The sequence below is a fragment of the Salvia splendens genome, chromosome 10 (assembly GCF_004379255.2).
Source record: "Salvia splendens isolate huo1 chromosome 10, SspV2, whole genome shotgun sequence".
In the NCBI taxonomy this organism is placed as follows: domain Eukaryota; kingdom Viridiplantae; phylum Streptophyta; class Magnoliopsida; order Lamiales; family Lamiaceae; genus Salvia; species Salvia splendens.
In genome coordinates this window covers 22,758,179-22,767,911 of record NC_056041.1, presented here as the reverse complement: position 1 = coordinate 22,767,911, position 9,733 = coordinate 22,758,179, and the positions used below count along the sequence as shown (strand labels likewise).

Genomic DNA, 9,733 nt, shown 5'->3' with positions numbered 1-9,733 from the left:
ATACACTTTTTACAAAATAAAGGGATGACAAACCCAATTTTTAAAACAACTACTAATGTCATTCCATGTTCAATAACTAATTAACATGGGCCCTCATGCACAAATTCGACATGTGTATTCACTTATATACATAAGCAAGACTTGTGATTAAGTTCATGTACAAAGTCACATAGCATTTATTGAGCAAAACCCAAACAAGTTTCACTCTTCTTCCTTAAACTTATTCTTGTTCTGTCACACAAAAATACAAAGGAATTCACTTTGCATAATGAGGCCATGCCTGCTGATGTTCTTGTTACTTTTTTCGGGTCTGATTCGCGAGACGCCCGGTACGTTCAACACATGATCATTGTTATGTTTTTCATCTGATAAATAGATGAAAAGATTTTTTGTATTAGTATTATTCTTAATTTGACTCTTGTTTTCTCATTTCTTTGTGCAGGGAGAAGGTTAATTAGTACTCCTAGTAATAAAGGATATGAATATAATCATGGGTTACATAGCTTACATGTAAGAATTTCTTGAATAATCATACAAAATAAAACAGTTTGTGTTGACACTGTGTTGACCTTTTTTTGTTAATGTTTTGTCATCTATTGACATTTTCTAACGGTTCAGATCATAGTTCGAAGTTTGTAAAATATTGAGAGTTTGCATTTCATCTGATTATGGGATTTTGTTGATTTAACATGGAAATATTTTTCAGCAGGAAAAATTTGCAGAGTTGAGCAAGAGCATTGATGAAGGAGAAGCCAAGAATGGGTCAGGTAATGTGAAGAGAGAATTATCTAGAGTGAGAAAGGAAGCCCACCATTGGCTACCAAGAATCCATGAAGATTACTATGGTCCAAGAATGCACAGACCTAAGCACCACTGACTTCTTACACCAAAACATTTTGATTAAAAAAAAGCCAATAAATATTTGTAGCCATTGTACTTTCACAGTTAATTGATTTATTTGATGACTCAAAAATTCTTACTTATAAGAATGGGTGAGGAAATTGTTTTATATCTCAAGCATTTTGCTTTATTTGATTTATTGCAGGATGCCTTAAGCAACTAACTTTGTTCCATATTTCTAGCACTACCACCATTACTAAGGTTGGTGAATACTTACATGTGAACAAAAATTAAATAAAATTATGTGACACAATATTTTCCAAGAATCATCTAATTAGAACACTTACATAACTATAACTTTATGTTTGGATTTATTCTGAAACCAGAGGGGCTCGCTTCAATAGGAAGGGAAAAACAAAATGTTTTTGTTAATTCGTCTTCGAAAGATATTTTAGAGATGGCTGAGATGGATTACACATTATCAAGAAGAAAACCACCAATACACAATTAAGAAAAATACTTTTGGAAGTAAAACCGGATGATTGTCTAAGTAAAAAGGGTGGGGCATTGCAGAAATGCTGCAACTTTCTGTGTATAATATTATATGAGTATTAGATTAGATTATTTGATGATCATTGAGATCAAGTTAATTATAAGCACTAGCTAGATAGATAGGAAAAAGGTTTTGATAGCTTTTGTAACTTAAAATAATCTTATAAGTACTATATTATCTTGGTATTACCATCTCCAATTTACATTAAAACTTAAAATGGGATAGGTAATTAGTTCCAATGGTATTCAAAAACTAATTTCTTTTTTTGGTATTTGAGTATAAAATATCTATTTTTAGGTTTACACTAAACCAAAATTAAAAATATTTTTCAATTTTGTGTGTAAAAAAAGCATAATAAAAAAATATTCACTTAAATTTAAGTTTAGTGTAAATGATAGGAGTAAAATCATATTTAATGTGACATTTACACTAAAATGAGTTTGAGTTTAATATAATGGTTGGAGATGCTCCAAAATCTGGATTATTTCATGTATTTCATTATGAGGTATACGACTATACGTCACTATAAACATATAAGTTTATTTTTATTTTGGACATGTAGATTAATTAATCAGGAGTGAGTTGTTACAAATTGATGTTCTCGGACGTATTATTATACGCAAAGCAACAAATAAGTGCTAGTCTACCGACATTGTCTGATTAAATAATATTTCTTTTGTCCATTATAAAAATAGACAAAGTTATGAATGAAACGAATTTTAATGTACAATTGATAAAGTAAAAGAAGAATAAAAAATAAGACAAAGAAGGGAAAATATAGTGGAATGAGTGTCGGTAGATTGTGGGGTCCACATGTAGAATGATATATGGTTATTATTGGTTGAAAACTTTTAATTCTTAGACTTAGTCTAATTTTGATGGATACCCAAAAATGGTAAAACTAGTAGGTGAGCTCGAATGAGTAGGTCAGGTAAAATTTCTAACTGGAACTAGAGTTGTCAACTGGGCCGGGCTAGCCCAGCTCGGCCCAAGCCCGACGAGGCCTTAGGGTGTGGAGGCCCAGCTCGGCCCAGGACCAGGGTCTGAAACGAGCTGTGCCGGGCCGGGCTTATTTTCATATATCTCAACCCAGCCCAGCCCAGACCCACTTGGTCAGTGGGCCGAGCTGGGCCGGGCCGAGCTGGGTTGGGCCGGTCTGAGTTAGTATCTCTCTTCCACTCTCTTTATCACACGCACACGAACTCACGAAACGGGATACTGAAAAGGGATGAGTTTGATTATGGCTGAAGCCGACGGAGGAGGGGACGCGAAAGCACTGTTAAGCTCTTCCATCCCTTCCGGAAAGGACACCGTCTGGTTTGATGTCTCGTCTCTCTTACATCGCGCCTGCCACAGTCCGTTCCTCTCCATATCTCTTTCTTAATGTATGTAGTTAATTCTTTTCAATTGCTATATGGATTCCCGTTTTCCGGTGTAAACGATGTATTTTCTTAGGGAATATTTCTATGTATGTATGTTTTTCCGATGCAGCAAAACTAAGCTGGAGTTTCCATAGGGAATACAATTACATGTATTTATAGGAGTGGGTTGAAGCTGGGCTGGGCTGGGCCTGGGCTGCTAGCGGGCCTGGTCCTGGGCCGGTCCTGGGTTTACAAATAGGCCCAAATAGAGCCCGTTACACTCAACAAGCCCAGCCCGAGCCCGTTCCATTTCTCTAACGAGCCGGGCCTGGACCGAGCTGGGCTGGGCCAGCCCGGCCCAGTTGACAACTCTAACTGGAACAGGGAAATATGCTAATATGTAGTCTAAATAGTAGATCTAAACTACACAGCTAAATAGTCGTCCCAACTAATTAAATCGCCTGCAACATACTCCAAATTAAAATTACTAAATACGTAGTAATTAATAATTGAGGATATGATTAAATAAAAATAAGGAATTTTTATGGGTAAATAAATGTTTTAATTCCTTGTATTTATTAGAAGAAGCCCATGTGAGCAATGGTATAGGTAAGTCTGGTTGCACGCATTTATTCACGTACCCACAGCGCTAGATTAGGGTTTGGTCCCGCTCACGGACCACATAATATATATATTGACACTACAAAAAAAACTGATATTTTAAGGACGCAGGTATCAAGATGCAATTACTTCTGTTGAAAAAATTTTAAAAATAACAACAATTTATAACATAAAAGAAAGGATTTCTAAATTAATGACAAATTAAAGTATACTTTTAGGACGCAGTAAAAAAAATAATTTTTCGAAGATGCAACAATCGAGACGCAATTATTTGCGTCAGAAAATTTAAAAAATAACAACAATTTAGAACGTAAAAGAAAACGTTCATAAATTAAGGATAAATTAACTTAATCTTTTGCTTTTTTAGGACACTTCCATTTGCGTCTTCTAATTTTAGTTGATACTGCAACACTAAGAACGCTTTTGTAGTGTCATAAATTAGCGTCCTTAATTGCGTAAAAAATTGTCCTTAACGGTTTTTCTGTTGTAGTGTAGTGATACGAGTATTTCGATTAGTATTAATTAGTTTAGATATATTAAGGATTTGCATATCTTTTCTTATATTTGTTTCTTGTTCCATAAGCTAGTATTCTAGTATTATAAATAGGGATAGGATGTTATCATTTTATTCATTCAACCAATTAATGAAATCAGTATTTCGCCCAACTTGGCTTGAATCACAAAATTCTATTTCTCTATTGCTGCCGACGAGAACCTCTCTCGCGCCCAGCACCCTCTCTGCCGGACGTCTTCGCCAACCCAAACCTCTTGGGCGCTCGACGACTACGGTCTCTGTTTCTTGATTTTGTGTGGAATTCGACGTTAAGGATTTAGGTCCTTAACAACTGGTGCTTTCATCCAGAGCTCAACATCCTCCGTCTGCATTCATCCATATCCCCAAATAAATCACCACCATTTCTACCACAACCACGATTCAGTCCGTCGACATGTCATACGACTACGCCGGCTATCGCCGTCGTAAATACAATTTCCCTCAACCCGTGCAGCCGTTTCACCCCTGCCACACCCGACAGCCCACTTGCTGGGACCCACCCTAGACCCGTCGGAGACAGCACACTTGCTGGGACCCACCATGGACCCGTCGGACCACTGCATATCAGCATTCTTCATCCTACGAGCTAGATATGTACTCGCCATCACCGCCCAAGCGCCGGCCTACCTATTGGGACCCACCTGTCTATCGAGAGACACCAAGGCAACGCCCCTTCAACAAGGTCTCGGTGTATGATCAGCCGTTGTCCCTTGTCCCTAACTCACGTCGAAATCAACCTTACACGGCGCGTGACACAGCGGCGCCGCTGCACACCTTTCCTAGAAGGTATTCCGTTCGAGGGCCCGCGTCTCAGCAGCATCGCTCAGCAATCATAGCGGAGGACCCGATTAATGCAGAGTCACATCACTTGTTGGAGGTATGTGACAGGAATGCAACTCATGTCGATGCCACAGATCACCGGGTGAGCAAATTCCAATCATTATTGCAGCCCGATCAGCAAGATGTTTCTTCGTCGCGCCGGATGCTAGAATACCCTCCATCGAGAAATACTATGGCTTCTAGTGGGCAGTCGGGTTTATACCCCAATGTCTCATTGGCTCCACCGCGACACAACCCCACCGAGTCTACAAATCTTAGGCCGGATTTCCAACCACCTCAGGGAAACCCATCGATCCAGCAACGGCCGCTCGTATTTCAGCAATCGGATCAACCTACAGCTCGCCAGCCTTCATGTTTGGAATCACCTGTAACAGCAACCATTGTCGCAGAGCAGCCCGACCAAAATTACGAACCGCCGCCGCCACGGCCCCAATCAGATCGCCAGCCGCAGCGGCCGAGTCCTTCACCGCCTTTGGAGCTGCTACCCTGCGCCGCTCCAGAACCTTTCCAGCCCTTGCACTCACTGCCCGTGACAACACCATTTGTGGTGTCTAATCCGCATCCACAAGCTGCTATCCCGAGCTCAATGAAGAAAAAATGGGTAACGAATATACAAGAAGGAGAAGAGATGATGGAGATTGAGAATATTATAGTTGAGTATAAGGCTGCAATTGAGACAACAAAATCGGACCTTACAGTAGAAATGGATAAGCTGAGATTAAAGTCTAAAGAATTGGGTAAGAAGGGAGATGGACCTTACATGAGTTTGCCCATAATGGCTTGTGTCTATATGGATTTGAATGTAGGTGATGTTACAAGTATGATTCATCGACCAACATCGCTCGACACCGATGCTAGGTTGATTCCCCCGCGAAATAACAAGCCTTGTTTGCGCGTTCAGAGATGTGTGGTAGAGCTTTCCATTTTAGCATTGAATTTGGATGACCACATCAGTCCGCCTTTATTGATTTTTTACGGAGGTGAGGAAGGGAGAAGTTCAGTTGTTCGGTATGCGTTTGATCCAGGAGGAGACGCCTCGCCAAGCTTTTGCTTTCAACTCTCGTCCTTGGTTCGTGGTTCCCACCTTGAGGACAAGGTGGATTTTAACCTTGGGGGAGTTGATACGAGTATTTCGATTAGTATTAATTAGTTTAGATATATTAGGGATTTGCATATCTATTCTTATATTTGTTTCTTGTTTCATAAGCTAGTATTCTAGTATTATAAATAGGGATAGGATGTTATCATTTTATTCATTCAACCAATTAATGAAATCAGTATTTTGCCCAACTTGGCTTGAATCACAAAATTCTATTTCTCTATCGCTGCCGACGAGAACCTCTCTCGTGCCCAGCACCCCTTCTGCCGGACGTCTTCGCCGACCCAAACCTCTTGGGCGCTCGACGACTACGGTCTCTGTTTCTTGATTTTGTGTGAAATTCGACGTTAAGGATTTAGGTCCTTAACATGTAGTCCCTAGCTAAGATTCCTTTTATGCAAGCAAGGACAGAAAGTGAGCTTCGACCCAAGAGGCATGGGCTGGAGATTTATGTGTTGCAGCTAGCATTGTTGTCACACTCCAATATAGAAACCCATGGCAATTCTGGAATATGGAGAAGAAGCACAAAGCTATGAGACATGAAACACGTTATGTATCAAAGCCCAAGAAGCCAAGTTTAGCTTATGTGCCACCTTGTCCAAGATTCTGTATGGCTCGTTCATGGATCCTTGATCTATCGGGATTGAGCACACAAGCTTGTAATGAGAACTAAAAGAAGATAGCCATAGTTGGAGTTCTAGGGGCGAGAACAGGAATGAGAAAAACGTTTAGTTTATTTCTCAATGACTTATACGCTAAAACAATTCTCCTATATACAGGAGATATGAATCAAAATAACAAGACATAAAATATTTAAAGATGGCTTGTGAAGTCGTTGCATGGTCTGGGCTGATGCTCGACGGAACATGGGCCTCCTTGCTGCTGCTTCAAGCTGTGAATGTGCTCGGTCTTTTGGGCTGTCGGGTTCATCCTTGTGTCGGCCATCACTCGTACAGGATATAGTAAATTGTTCTATAAATTGTGGATAATCCAAAATGATAAATAGCTCTTTAAAATGGTGGACATAGTAACAAATTACAACCTCAACTTTTCCAATGAAACACATCCGACATCAATAATGTATACTGGACATCATTTCATTTTCTCATCTGAGAACTTTTGTTTATACATTTTCGGCAAACTATAGTCATAGAGAAAAAATCCAAATATATTACACGAATACTAAAAATAACACAAAGTGGATACAGAGAAAGATTTGTCACAGCTTATAATTTCTGAATGTAATAAAATAATAAACATATTGCTTACATGATATTGCTTACACATTATCGAAGCTATTTGACTTAATACACGAGTTTCAGATTGAATTGACAGATCAAAACAACCCATTAGCTCTTGCATTGAACTAGTATAAACATTTATACACAAGTTATAATGTTCATAATATAGCACAAAACACCACGATATATAAACAGAGAGAATTTGTCGCGATCAAAAAAGTTATCTAATTGAATAGAGGGGTCAAAGTTAGAGATACACCTATCGTTAATCAAGCATACACGAGTTCACATCCGATCATATTTTAAATTTAATTTCTACTTATGATTAGATTCACTTACAAAATATGAAAATCGTTTGTAAATTAAATTCTTACATGTGCAATATGTTAAGTTCCACTATAGTAAAAGATCTATTTAGTACCCCTCCATTCCACCAATAATAGAGTCATTTCATTTTCTGCACTGTTTTGGAATCTTATCTACCATATTCTCTCTCTTACTTTACTCTTTCTTCATTTTAGCAATTTATAATTATTTTTTTAAAATGAGTGTAGAAATACAATGATTGTACTATTATGGAACAGATGGAATAGTAATAAATACAATTAGTGCCTAGTTATTCATACCAACTCCGCTATTGATTCATATAGTAAGTTGCACATTTTTATGATATATATCGATATAATTTAAATGGACGAGGGCCCAAGGAGCCCTCTTGCCCTACAGTGGCTTCGCCAGTGATAGAGAGTATATCTTAAGCATAAGAGTAATTGACTTACCTAAATTTATACAATCAATATTCTGCAAGTGTATGGAGTTGTCGTAGTAAAGGCAAGCTAGGGTAGTGTATTCACAGAGACTAATTAGCACTTGAGTACCTCGAATTATAATTGTTTACTATCTAGACCACAAAATTGGGTTTGATTTCTAATTCTAAAACAACTAACTAAATCATTAAAAGTAAATAATCAAAAAATAATTTGGGTTTGGTAAAATATGGAGAAAAAGCAGAGCTTCGGGATCCAACACACAAGTCTATGTCTTAATTCAATTAATTAAACATATTACCTATTTTGCGTCTCTAGGGTTGATAGGAAAGTCGCGACCCTATAATAAGCACTCTCTGGAGTGCACTTACCCAGTAGATTAGATTCTAACTATCAAAGTTACCATCTAATTAGATTAGACTCTAACTTCTTTAGCTCCCAAGACACATGCCCTCACAAAGGGTCCCCTCTCGAGTGTAGATAAACATTTGTGTTGTAGTTGTTCCTTAACCACGTAAAATTAGTTATCTCTTGATTATTCTAGTTAAACGGATATTGTTTTCATGTTGATCAGACAAAAGAACAGTAAAAGCACAAGAATAATCAAAACAACCACAAAAGCTAGGTAAAACGGTTTAATTGCATAAATTAAAACATAAACATATAGTCTTCACCAAAAATCCTACTAAATTATTTAGCTACCCATGTTCATAAGATTTCTAGCAAAGTATTCGGTAGAAAACAATAAAAACTTGAACAACAACGAGAATGGATGTCATGAATGTGTTTAGAGTCGTGTTTTGTCTCCTTTTATAGGCGTGAGTTCCAATCCTACTCCGACTTGTCTCGGTGCCAGTCGCCGAGACTGTTCTGGTATTTTCACTTTTCGGAGAGTCGCCAAAAAGTTTCTAGAAAAATGGTGGTTCTCGGCAAGTTGCCAAGACATATACATCTGCACGTTTTCGCTCTGATTTCGACCCAAACTCTTCTCGTTCCTTTCTTTATTCTTCATCTGTTTTGGACCATTTTCCGCACAACTTCAAAAAGCCGTCATAATATTAATTTATAGAAGATATGACATATTAATGCCATTTTAAAGACCAAATATATACAAATATCAATTAAAATCTATCTCTAGTTACATGCAAAATCCAAGCTTATCATAAAACAATATATCTATAAATTTGTGATACAAAATATTAGAAAGCATAAAACAAAATATTCTATTCCAGAGTCGAGTGAAAAGTTATGTGGTAGATATAAATATAATAATACACTATGTTTTACCTATAATAGTGTTAAAATGTAGACTCAATTAATTGGATTATATGGAGCCACGGCGCATTCTTTTTACTTCCAATCTTTGTACGTATTTTTCTTCTAGTTTTGTTTTTCAACTTTTTTTAAACAATTTATGGTGCTCAATTTGTTGCGTATTAATGTTCTTTGCCGCGATAATTTTACATTTTCATAGACGTCTTTATTCGTAGAAATATGAATTTTTTAAGGTACAGACACATCTGACTTTTTATTCTTGATATCATTTCACTCAGTTTTTCTCTATAAAGCATTATCTTCAAATCAAAGAAATATTTTCGTCTAGAAGATAATCGAATTCACTAATGAAGGGTCACCAATAAAAGTATTTTTAAAAATAAAATAATTACTAATTACTAACTACAGGCTAGACTAGATCTAGAAGATAATCGAATTCACTAATGAAGGGTCACCAATAAAAGTATTTTTATTCTAAAAATAAAACAATTACTAATTACTAACTATAGGCTAAGACTAGGGGTGTGTCGTTACGGTATAACGAAAATATCATACCGTACCAAAAATTGCGGTATGACAACTA

General features: G+C 37.3%; 1 long non-coding RNA gene across 1 annotated transcript; it reads left to right on the top strand.

The window, feature by feature from the left end:
• The first annotated feature begins 406 nt into the window (after positions 1–406).
• Positions 407–1,009, top strand: LOC121751563. The gene is made up of 2 exons (XR_006040121.1): positions 407–510; positions 707–1,009. It is a non-coding gene; the product is annotated as an uncharacterized LOC121751563 (long non-coding RNA).
• Positions 1,010–9,733: the final 8,724 nt, after the last annotated feature.